Source organism: Fundulus heteroclitus, chromosome 7, assembly GCF_011125445.2.
Source record: "Fundulus heteroclitus isolate FHET01 chromosome 7, MU-UCD_Fhet_4.1, whole genome shotgun sequence".
Taxonomy (NCBI): Eukaryota; Metazoa; Chordata; class Actinopteri; order Cyprinodontiformes; family Fundulidae; genus Fundulus; species Fundulus heteroclitus.
In genome coordinates this window covers 40700897-40714179 of record NC_046367.1, presented here as the reverse complement: position 1 = coordinate 40714179, position 13283 = coordinate 40700897, and the positions used below count along the sequence as shown (strand labels likewise).

At 42.9% G+C, this 13283-nt stretch overlaps 1 protein-coding gene across 1 annotated transcript in view; it reads left to right on the top strand.

Annotated features, from left to right (window-relative positions):
* The window catches only part of calcrla (calcitonin receptor-like a), a 41861-nt gene that overhangs the window by 988 nt on the left and 27590 nt on the right, over positions 1-13283 (top strand). The gene's annotated exons all lie outside the window — the stretch shown is intronic.

The window sequence follows — 13283 nt, the reverse complement described above, 5'->3', positions numbered from 1 at the left end:
TGCTGTTATGGTGGAGGTGAAAGAGCAGAGATAACCGGCAGTCCAACGCTGGCTTCGTGGTCCTGGCATCGCCCCACGAGCATGATCTTTAGAGATCCAACAGGTTTTAGAGATGGGGTGTTGCTTTAGAGAACTTTCTGGTCCCAAACGAGGAGATGCTGCTGCTGCTCTGGTTGTCTGGTCCCGTCTCCGGTGTTCGTGGAGAGGAAGTGTGGCAGAATTTGGAGACCTCAGGGTCTCAGCTTTGCTTTTCAGCACGTGCTGCGGTTCTGTTGGCATCTTCAGCTTCCGCCGGAGTTTGCAGACCATGATGGCTGGACTGGTCTCCACTTAACGGACCCTCTGCATGGTTGCATAAACAGCAGCGCTTATAGACCTGCTGGACATGAACAAGGATGGTGACGGAGGTGTGTAGGAGGAGGAGATGATGCTCAGGGCTGATTATGATAGAGCTGAGCCAGCTGGTTCTCCAGGGAACTCATCCATCATTGCTTCTGGTCCGAGCTTTTACTGGACCAAAACTGCCCTATCTCACTGGTTCCCAAAGTTCTGGTTAAGACCCTGCTGTGGGTTGCCAAAGCCCAACTGCTGGGTCTGGAGATGCTCTGTAACACCCAGATTCAGTTTAATGGTGACTGGTTATGTTATTTGGTTATAATTTTTAGAAGAGATAAAAATAAAAAAATAAAATCAGTAGCTGCTTGTTCTCATCATGCCCTCATCTGATTGGCTAATGGGTCATGCTTGTCTGCATACTGGTGTTTGTCTCGTGTCAGGGACGCTTTTACCATAAAACGTATCTTTCTAAAACTCTAAAGCTTTATTTCATACCGTTATAACCACTAAACATGCACACACAGTCACTGGTGAGAACAAAGGTTGAACCCCTTCTGGAGCTGGTTCCGTTTGGACTTAATTAGGTCCACCTGCAGAAGAACAACAGGTATGGTGTAAGGTGAGGCGTGACGAACGGGGTAACCTGCTATCAGCTGGCTGCACGTCCCACAGCCAGTCAAAGCAGGGAGAGAAGGTCAGCAGAGGGGAGCCGAGGATGAGGAGGTGAAGAACAAGAAGAACGATTTTCAGGTGCAAACGTGTGGAGGTGTTTCCTGTCTGAACCAATAGGGATAGACGTGTTAGAAAATGGATGGATGGACTACAACCCTAACGAAGAGAAACTAATACGTGGTATTTTTGTTGGTTTCCCAGTAGGAGATGTTGGTAGCCGCTGCTCCGGCGTTCGGACCTCACAGAGTGGGCAGGACAGTGTTGACTTTGAAACTTTGCCCTTAAATTTGAGACAGAATGTACTTCTCTGCATGGAGGAGGTAATGAAGCTCATGGTTTGGTTGTATGAGGAGCGCCTGTGCGTACAGTGCATACGACATCCTGAAGAGAAGGACCATAATCACATGCCTGCATATTCTGTGTAATAGACATTGTGCACCAAAATTACAATGATTGTTGGACTTCATGGTTGGGAGGGTGGGGGTTGGTTAGCAGGGAGAAAGGAAGTCTGAGATCTGACCCAGACCTCAGACTTCCTTTGGTAGATATGAAACATTGCTTCCTCTCTGCCTCGGGTTAATCCTGATCCCAGCTGGTCATTCCATACTTCGCTCTGGCTTTACCGTAGGAGGCTCAGAACCTGGATCCCAGAAAGCTCCCAGAATCAGTTTGGATTAGATTGTCACACACAATCTGACCTCCTAAACCAGCGTTCATCTCACTTTTAGTATTTACAACCCCCTCTGCCCCTAAGAAGCAAATGTTTCCACCCTTACAACAGACTGCTCTGGTACCAGAGGAGGCCCACCAGTTCTGCGCCCCCCCAGGCGGCCCAAACGTTCGCAGGGAACCATCGAGGTATTCTTCCACCCAACAGCTCTGTGTGTGTTTATCTGCTTTGTTCCGTTGTCAACGCCGTAGAGCTACAGGTGACGTCCCTCTTTCAACTCTCCGCTGACCTCAGGCTGAAGTTCTCACGTTACACAGAAGCTCCGGCGACGATCATATGCGTCGCGGCCGGTCCTGGATTCAGTTTTCACGCACAACCTTTTGAAACGTCCTATTCCTCTCACCCATAGTAAAGGGTAATTCCCCCTCCTGACCCAATTTGACTGTAGAAGGGTTCTGCTGTAGGGTTTAATATTTTTCCCGAAAATGAGATGTATCAAATCCCGGGAAATGCATTGTCTTTTCCCAGAAAATAGCTGTTTTTTTGTAGTTATGCCTCTGGTGCGCTCTGAGGTGCGTCTGCCTTCAGCCAAGTGCATCATTCACCGTCCGGTGTCCTCAGACACACACACACCCACCGACACACACACACGCGTGCGTATGTCCATATATATGTCCATCTCTCTTAAGTGCTGATCTGAGATAGTCGCATTTTGCCATACTATTAAACGTAAATCCATCAAAAGCTGCCATCTCCGCTAGTATTTCACCAAGCGACTTGCTAGCTTTGCTAAAGTAGCCATCTAGCGTTTTCAGACGTTCTGTTGATGGACTTTCTTCAGGAACGTTTTCATGCTGAGATTCTAAATGTCTGCGCAATCCACTTGTCGACCCCCCCAGAACACCTGGCAATCCGGTCACACAACATGCACTTTGCGTTTTCATTTTCAACCCTTTTTAAAATGCTCCCATACAAAGCTGGCAGTAGACATCCTTAGGTGGTAGGCTACTGAATGCAACGTTACCGTCAGACAACAATAGGAGCGCACTGGATTTATTTTTTACTTTCATTTCCCGTTTCCCGTCATAACATTTCCCTGGAATCGGGAAATAGTTTTGATCAGATTTCCCGGGAATCCCGTCTCCCGGGATTAAACCCTATTCTGCAGTGGTGTGGCTGATCTGTGTTCTTTACGTTCTGGGTTGGGGAACAGTTTAAAGGAACTATGAGTTGTCTAATTTGATAAAACACAGTGAGAAACGTGTTTTTAAACATTGTTTTCATCTTCACAAGGTGGATCTGTGGTGCAGTCTGCATGCTGGCTGCCAATAAGCAAAATGAGTGTTTTACCGTGCTGTTAAATAACCCTGTCCTTCTTTGGGGGTATTTGACAGGAAGGGTCCAGTCTGCTGTGGATCCGTCTTCCGCTCCATGTTTTCTGACGCCGTGAGCAAACGTCTGCAGCAGGCGTTTGTCTTAAAGCTCCACTTAGTTGACTTACTCTGCTGTGAAAATGTCCCTGATCGGAAAGCTGCAGCAGCTGCAAGCTGTGCTGTGGCTTCACCAATGTTACTGCAGTTAATTGGTCTCCATGGTTATTAATGTTCAGATTACTTGAACAGGATGTGCTCCCTCTGGATTTCAGCGAAAGATTTAATAAAAGCATGCAAGCTGCAGCTTTTTGCAGTAATCGTGATTTATTTAGTTTTTCTTTTGCAACTTTGTTTTTAGAGGATAATCTTCTCAAATGTCCACATGGTTTTTCCTCTTAAAAAGTCTTAAATTTACAGTTTTCATGTGCCACGTCTGGCAAAGTACAGAAATAATATAATTCTGCATTGAAAAATTTTAATGTTGGGAAATGATATCACATCTTTTACCTTTACTAACCCTACTACTACTGTAAGCACGGTGAGGTAAATGTTTTTTACTCAAATGTCCAGAGAAAAAAACTGCAGAAAGAAATCTACAAATCTGAATCTAAAAAAACCTCAATTTCTCAAAAAAGCTGCATTTTAAAATTGTAAATGTGTAGGAAGGAGGTTTAATGTGCGACTATGGGCTTATCCACCACAGCGATTCCATTGCTAACTGGGGCCAATTCTTAACTGGTTCAGTAAAAAAAAAAAACGAAAACCTAGAAAGAGCTGGTTTTATTGTCCTCATCCTGTGGAGCTCAGGAGGTTTATATTCGCCGTCTCCAGCAGGATCTCTAAACACCAGCAGGGCTTTATTCTGAACCAGGGAAGCTTGTTGCTCCGGTTTCCTAACGTGGTCCCATCATAGTTTTGATCAAACAACAAAAATCACTAAGGTCAGTGTCAGGGCTGTTTTTGTATTCAGGTTAGTCTCTGTGTGAATGCTCTTCATTTATATTTTTGCTTTCTTGGACTGAAAATCTTTACCCCCATAAAACTCTTCTTTAGTCACACCAGCTACGCCTAATACTCTTAAAGGAGCGCACTGCAAATTATTGGCTTCATACCAAGATAAAACATCTCAGCTTTACAAGTGTTAGGTAATTTATCTTGTTTTAAGAGTTCAGTTTTTTGAGTGTTCAACTTTACACCATAATCTTACAGACATCTTGTCAAGTGCAATTATCTTGCCGAAACAGCTGTTTTACACAGATAGACAGATAATTTTGCTTGTTTTGACTAACATTTTGCTCCGATTTAGGATGTTTATCTTGATTTTAGATGCTAATTTTTGTAGTGCAACTGGAGAAGATGTTGAAACTGCAGTGAAACATTTAAAATTTCTGACACCAGTTTCTTTTATCAATGCTCAACATCTGAATTTCCCCATTTCTTGCAGCTGTGCACAGGCCTGCTGCTGTGAGGGATGGGCTGTCCATAATTTCTCAGCAAACTGACAGTAATTAATCTCCATCTATGAGTTAATCGATGGACTAATTGGCTGCGTTTGAAGGACAACGTCGTCTGATTTCTGCTGCAGTTTCTATCCAGAGCAGCAGATCTGCAGCTTTTTCTCTTTTCTCTTCTGCAAACTGAGATCATCAGAGGCAGCAGAGAAACTATTTACACTTTTAAGAATATTAATAAGGGATAAATGAATAAATCATTAAAGGGGAGATGCTTTAATGAGTTGAATTAAAAGTTTTTTAAAAGCCAGTTTTGCAGTCAGGAAGCCACAGTAAAAAAAAAGAAAGAAAAAAATGCTGTCTCCTCTTTTGGTTCTAAAGTTTCACACATCAGGGCGTAATAAAGTGATCGGGTCTTTGCCAGGTTCTACAATTACTCCTATCTAAGCTCGAGTGAACAGAGACAAAGCTGACTGCTCACCGCCATTATTGATTAAACGAAGATGGAGCCAATGTAGAATGGCTGAATAAATAAGCACACACCAACTGCTTCCAAAAACTAGCTGCCAGGTTCCGCCGATCAGTTGCATTAAATAATTGATCATCTGCTTGAGCTCCTCTCTAAAAGCCTGAGTTTAGTCGTGGCTGCTGCTCCAGACTGGACAGGTGTGTGTTAGCACAATGCCAGGATGGGAAGACACCAGCAGTGACCGCAGAGCAGCAACTGTTCCTGCCCATCTACCTGAAAAAGTTTATGAGCTCCAAACCATCTGAAGTCTGTCATCCTGCAGAGAGGAAGATTATTCCCAGGAGGAGAACATCCCAGCAGCTGACAACCTTCCCGGGAGTGGACGTCCCTGGGGATCCAGCCCAAGACCAGAGCAGGAAGCTCAGAGAAATAACCAGAAACCCAAAAGCTTGATGTCAGACTCTACAGGCCTCAGTTTGCAGGTTAAAGGTTAAAGGACAGAATAGAAAAGCACTGAACCAGTTGGTTGGTTGGTAAGGTTGGAGGAGAAGGACTCCTCTCTTTAAAAACAAGATGGCAGCTTTTACACGGCCACTGACATGTAAAAGTTTAGAAGTTATCTATCCTGTACTAAAACGGAGATCCCCTCAAACGTTCAGCCCTGTGCCTGTCCGTCATGTACCGTATGAGCGTGTGCAGCACCTTTTGTCTGAAGATGTGACAGACGGTGGTTAGTGGTTAGCAGCTAGCGTTAGCTTCCTAAAATTCTCTTGTTTATCTTCGGTTTAGCGGTTGCAAAGCTAATATTTCTGTCATACTGTCAGACACGGTGGGGTAGTAGTGATAATTTGGGCTCAACTTGCAACCAAAGGCCTGGGAACCTTGTTGTGAGTGAGAGAATCAAAGTATTCAGGAGTCAAATGTGAGTCCAGCTGTCCACCTGGAGCTATCATCACAATATGTTGTGGTCCCTGTGCAAATTCTGGGACATCGCAACAGCAAACGGGCTTAAATCAGAGGCAACCGGACTTTTGTTCAGTTCTGTTTTGACACCCATCCAGGAGTCTTTGGTCTTTGTCAGCTCTCGTGACTCACACTGAGCAATCTGCAGTTGGAGCGCTGCTGTTTTTAAGGGCGCCGTCCAGGTCAGATTCAAGTGAATGACCCACACTGTCCTGGGTCATTGGGGGACTATTGCTTGATGTGTATTGAGTAGTTGCTCATCTGGATCATGATGAGACTGCTGATGTAATCTCTTGGATTGGTATTAATTACTCCTCATCTGGAACAACGCCCATCCGTCATCTATACCCGCTTATCCATACAAGCTCACTGGGGTTGGAGCCTATCTCCAGCAGTCATTGGGCGAGGTACACCCTGGAAAATTCTACCAGAGACAAACAACCATGCACGCTTTGGTGGGAGCTTCAGGGAGCTGTGCAGAAAACCTCAAGGAACTAAAACAACTCCTGAAAGCGGTTCTACAACCAGAGAGGTCTACTTAGTTTGTCACACACAGTTGAACTATTTTAACTTTATCCTCTTGGAATTTGTGGTGGATGTTTTTGCACGTTTTAGGCCAAATTCTTTTCATTTTGTCCTCGTACATAAAACCTTCTAACTGACAGAGGTGTACTTTCCTGTACTGTGACTCTACGGTTTTATTTTTACAGTAAGTCAGCCTGTCAGGCTCTCAGTCGGATATTCGGCTTCCTATCGGCCAGTTTGTCTCGGCTCCGGAGTTATTTTTGTCCCTGGGTTATCCGCGGGGATTTGAGGAGTTCACAGCTGACATTCTCCAAGTTCAGCTGTTGAAAGAGTTATGTGCTGCACAAAAGGACTAAAAAATGCATCAGTGACATGTTAAACTACCTGCTGCTTCCTGAATGTGGCGTGGAAGCTCTCAGAAACAGGATTTTGAAGATCTACTGAGATAGAACCCAGAAGGACTTTAGTCCTTGTGCCCTTAATTATCTCGTACCAGGGTGTTGATGATTCTACAGTTAGAAGAAAAAAAACATCTGGTAATTAACCTTATTAAAAATCCTCAGATGCATTATGGAGAATCATACCTGTTCCTTAGAGAAATTGTAAAATATGTTCCACCAGCTGCAGGATCTTCCATGAACCCCCCCACCCCACCCTGCTGAATCCTGCTTTCATGGTTGCTTATCCATTCATCCCTATTCAGCAATGAAAGCGTTCTAAATAGTCATACTTTGATGGGATTCAGAAATATCCCAGATGAAGGATGCTTGGAGCTCCTGAGTCAAGAGTTTATTTGTGCCTTTCACTCTTAGCTGCTGATCAGCCCTTCTTGCACCAGTCTAACGGGGCGAATCCATCTCAAAGCTGAAAAGTTTCCCACCAAGCAACAGTCTGCAGGTGCAGTGCACAATGGAGCGTGTCTTATTTTTAACCTGTATATTTTTAACTAAGTATTTGTGCTATTTTTTCCTTTGCGTAGGGCAGAGGCCTCTTCAACGGGATCATCTTTCTGTGAGGAGAGCCTCCTCAGGGCAACCATCCTGTTCTTCAGCTCCTGTCAACACATTAGGCCGACGTCTTCATACTCTAACTTATCTCTGTGATTCGTGATTAAGTCGTATGTTTGAAAAAGAAAATCCCTTTATAGTCCCGCAGAGGGGAAATTTGTCTCTGCATTCAGGGAGCAGTGCCAATACTGAGGTTCACACGGGGAGCAATCTGTGGTCAAACGCCTTGCTCAGGGACCCAGAGGGACAGACTGAGTTTCAGTTCATCGGCCTTTGGGACCTCTCCAGTATACAAATGCTCAACTCTCTGACCACCGGGTCAATATGCAATCAAGCAATCAAAACATTTCAGATGTTTTTGTCTCTCGTTAGCAAACAAATCCCATGTGCTCGGCGATATTATCCGTTCTTCTGTCCATCATCTGTTTGGTCTTCTGGACCAAAGCAGGACTGTGTTGTCCCCACAGAGGAAACATAGCAGCTCTGAGCTTTTCTTCTCTAGATGTCAGGAGGATTCAATCATCAGAGATAATAACTCTGCACCAGTTTTAAGGTGTCCATCATTGTACTTCCTGCAGACTATCGCTCTGTCTGTGGGGGATTTCTTGAACAGAAGTTTCTTCTTTGCTGCTCCTCTTCTTCAAAGTCTTCCACTGATGTGGCTATCAGAAGCACAAACACCTGCCTGCTGCCAAAGTGGAGCCAGCTCTGCACAGATGGATAATCCTGTAAAGAGAGTCCTGGATCTTCCTGGACTGTCTTGTTCATTCTGAAGCTTCTCTGCAGCCAAAGCTCTCAGATCTAAGTTCTTGAGGATCCATAGAACGTTCTTGTTTTGGTTGCAACATTCTTAACAGCGGTTCCCTGCATGTGATGCAGAAGGATGATGGCTGCAGCTCTTCTTTTGGAGGTAACCATTGACCTTAGCAGATCTGACCCTGTTTTATAGCAGCCTGTCAGCTTATTAAATTGAAAGGCTGGACTTTTTCCCAGGCTTTATCCCGGGCTGATGGTGGACATCAGCTCTAATACTAGATCTAAAGGCCTTCAGACAATTTAAGCCTGAACTGAGTTCTGAAACACACCGCCTGTTATTTGTGGTGCTTTTGTTATTAGTATTTGTGAGTGTGTGCAGCAGAGGATTGCTGTGTGAAGCATGTCCAAGAATACAGCTATGTAAAATTAAAAATGTCTCCTAGCGAAGGTGTCTGGCTGCTGTGGCTCATTGCGCTATGTTTCTGCAACCAGAGGACCCCCCCCCCCCCCACCCACCTTCACTGTTTCTGAAAATAGTGGCTAAAGTCCTCAGATTTGTTTTGTCCCAGCACAAGGAAGTGTTAATGAAAGGTACCTGGGTTGGTACATGGTTTCAGTGTCTGCATTTTTAAGGCCCATGGATTTCAGTGGCGGTGCTGTTTAAGGACGGTTCTGGTCTGCTTTACACTACATGCTTTCAGCTCGCTTGTGGACAACAGTATTCGCTGAAAATGGAGACAATAGTGTCCCCACAACTTAATACGGTGCATTGCACATTTACATGCATCTACACGATGTGTGATGATGCAGCTAACTGTGGCATCCCCAGTTTGCTACAGAGCAACCTGCATCTGATTGGCCCACAGAATAATCCAGGAACAACGTTTTGAGAAAGTTCTGTTTGGGTATGAGTTTTAGTAAAACTACGGTTGATGCTTTTCAGCTCTGTGATCCAAAATGAACAGAAAGGGTTCAGTGGTATTTAGAACATCAAACCATGGTGACCATGATGTTGCTATAGCTTACCTGTAGTGTGATTAGAATATAATTTGTAGTGTTGCTTTATTTTATTATTGTATTGTATATAAAAAATTGATCTCTTAAGAGACTGCAGACCTGAATTAGCTTATGCTATAATTTGGTGCAGCGCCTCAAATGGTGACTATTATGTTTGCTGTACATTGTCCCCTTTTAATTTTTTTCTATCTATCTATCTATCTATCTATCTATCTATCTATCTATCTATCTATCTATCTATCTATCTATCTATCTATCTATCTATCTATCTATCTATCTATCTATCTATCTATCTATCTATCTATCTATCTATCTATCTTTATATAAATAAATAAATAAATAAATATATATATATATATATATATATATATATATATATATATATATATATATATATATATATATATATATATGAGGGGAGTCTAAAATATTAGAAGCAACAAGGGAATTCTTGACCTCTTTAGTCTGGAGGACGGATCACTCCCACAAGGTCTTGTTTATCATTAACTTTAACACAAAAGGCTCCAGTTCCCTATTAAACCTCCAACTTAGAACTGTATTCTACTACTAGTCATAAATCAGAGCCCCTTTGAACTCCACCGCTTGCTTTGACGCACTGTAAATTCACAAGGATTAACAGTAGCAGAGCTGAACCGGCAGGGAGTTTGTCCTTAAAAGTAGCCTCAGTTCCCCTTAGTGCCTAAATAGAAGACAACTGGACCTTTACGCTCTCGAAGGTTTTCAAGGCTTCTTCCGTTCTCAATATAGGTTGGAAGCAGAAGGCTTATGAATTGTAGTCAATATGATCACACCAATGGAGCCAGAGAATAAAGGCTGGGTCCAGTTATTCACTTGACCTTAATGGTCAGTTTATGCAACTAGGACTTTCATTTTCTACACCGAGTCAGAATCTACACCAACAAAAATCCTTAATTATGACAAGCAAATAATGAAAGCAAGAGAACTTGAGCTATTACAACTGAAAGAGCGATGGAAGCATAGGAAAATCACAAAATAAGATCAGTTTGACAAGAACAAGCCCATTTTTGTAGAGGAGGAATAAAGATTGGACACTGGAGGGAGGGAAAACATTAGAATAGTCCAGATGTGCCATGTTTCAGAACTATGGGCTCATCAGGTTGAAGAATCCTGGACAGTAACCAATGTACAATCCTGTAGGGGCAGACGTTTAGCTCCTGAGCAACCCTGTCGCCTCAAAGCCGTCTTATGAGCTGCTGTTTTTACACCCTTAATTTCCTTTTTTTTGCTGACAGTTTAATACCAAAGCATCCAGACCTTCACACTGCAAGGTTTTCTCAGAATGAACACTGAAGGCATTTATTGTAAAACTTGCAATAATGCAGCTTTTAAATGTTGTCATATATTTCCTGTGAATTACGAGCAGAATACAGTTCTGGTTTGTTTCCGGTGCTGAATAAAACATTCACAGCATGTTGGAGGTTGGCTGAAAACGTGACGAGAACCTGTGTGTCTCCTTACCTACCTGCTTATCAACATTTTATTCCTGACTTGTTGTCAAAAAGGACCGTGGCCTGTTCTGGCCCTGGGTGCTGGCGCTGGATGAAGATCGGGAGTGACAAGTTCTTTCAATATTCATATTACCTTGGGATACCTGACTTTGTCTTTTTTTTTTCCGCTGCCGTCTTTCTTCTTCGGCTTCAAGGACTAAGTGACGGTCCATAGTTTTGTTTTTTTCCTCCTGCCAGTGTTAGAATGGGGAGATTTTACGTCCGGCACCATGGTTGTAAACAGATCCATGTGCTGGCCCTGAGGACGTTGGCATGCTGCGGAGGGTGTGAGCGTGATGACATGAATACTTTGGTATCTTTTTTATTGTCTGCCTTTTAAAGCCCAAGAACACACACCTCCCTCTGGTGTGTACGGCTGGAAGATCAGCTTGTTGTTGTCTAAAAAAATGTTCTAATATTATTCCCACAGTTTGTTTTTCCATCATTTCTCTTCATGTGGAACTGGAAGTGGTTCCCAGACATCCATCGGTGCCCTCTGTGGTCAGCTCTCAGGCCCTGGGCGTACTCTCGATCCGTCTCCCGGGTGTCTGTCCGCTTACCCAGCCTGACTACTGTGGGAGTTTCGGTGGTTGGGGGCCTAAATTTGTTTCTCCATTTTTCTCCAAACGGGCCCATGTTTGCAGAAGATCAGCGCAGGGAAGCAGGATGCTGAGCTGACAGGAACTAGTTCCTTCCTTCGAAGCAACAGAAAGATGTTTTTACTTTATTTTCTAAAATGAAGCAGAACAAAAATACTGAATTCAAAGTAAACTGAGCTGTATGTTAATCGAAAGTAAGATCCCACAGATTCAGTCTGCTTTGCAAAAATTTTAAATGTGTTTTATTGTATGTAAAACAGAAAAAGATGTGTCCCACTGTTGGTAATTTAATGCATCGATTATTAGAGTGATACCATTATTTTCTTTAACCTATTTTTTAAATTTTGATGCATATACTCAACACGGACATATCATGCAAAATCCACTTTTTAGCCCTTAAATACATTTTGTTGTGAACTTCAACTCTCCAGGAGTGTAGAGAATTTGAATGTAGTCTTTCCATAAGCTGCATAAACATCTTTATATTCGGCTTGGGTTATATTTTTCAAGCCGTTCAGCTTTCTTTTTTTTCTGTTAAGTTTTTCTTTAACAATTACGTCACATACTTTTGCGGCGGAGCTGCTAAACAACATCATAGACTTCCAGCTGGCCAGTCTCATGAATCCGCCATTTTTATTTCTCGGCGCGATTTTGTAGTCCAAGCTGAAGGAAGTTGAAATTTTTGTTTTTTTTACTACACCGTCCCCCCAGCATGTATGAAAAAGTCTGAATTGGCTGAAGTGGCAACGCTGTTCAACCTGAAGGAGAGCAGGGGTTGAAGTGCCTCCTTTAGATTTAAAGAGACGGCACCAAAATTACTTAATCTCAGACGCTCCTTGGAATGTGGGGGTAAAAAGTGGGAATGTGGGAGTAAATTTCAGACCAAAACATTGACGTTCCACTTTATATAGACCACAACTGAATGATTTTAATGTGAAAAGGAAGAACAGAGGAGCGTGATATGTCCCGATTAAACATAAATCCAGAATTAACACCTATTAAAAGTGCTTGTCAGGCAGAGTACTATGTAGATTTTTCAGTATTCATCATTTTTTACGTTTATTCCCTATATTTGAACACAAATATCCGTATTGCCTCATTCGTACATTCTCGACACTGGTAAACATCGTAGAAGCAAGGTATTCCCAGCTCAGTCGCCCCCCTTTTTGACAACTCTTCAGCGTCGTCGGCTCCGAGAATGATTAGTGGCAAATGTGTTTGTGCCTCAGTTGCAGACCCAAAATTGGACATATTGAATCTAAGAACTTTGGGAACCAGCTTCTGCTGAAGCTTAATGAAGGATTTTGAAGACATGAGTGAAAGACTTGATTAGATTTGACGTTTCCATGTTCATTATAATGTTCCTGAAATGGAAACTGGATTATAAAAGATAATTATAATGTTGAGTTTATCTGTACTTCTACTTAATTAATGCCTCTGAGAATGTTTTCCACATCTGCTGCTGAATCTTCTACATGCATCCCACAACAAAAACACTTAATATCTTTCCAGATAGCACACATTATTTTCCTGTACTGAATGCTGACCTATGGTTTCAGCTGCATTCTATGATTGCAGAAGTAAAAATGGGACAAGTTGAATTTTTATCATGAAGTCAAAGACGATGTGAAAAACGGCTAAATAAGCTGAGATTTGGCCCTGTATTGCACGGGTTTTCTTTCATGCAACATCTGTTCTATCTCCATAATTATGAGGCAGCGCTGCACTGAAGGAGTGTTTGAAATGCAGAGTCTGCTGCCATACCATCTAATGCTGACAATATGGTGAACAAGAGCGCTAGCGAGTGAATCGTTCAAACACAGCACTGGTCATTATGCGACTCTCCCCTGGAGGCTGTGGATGCTAATGGCCTTCGATATCTTAATGATCTTAATTATGGGTCCTGGTGGCTGCTG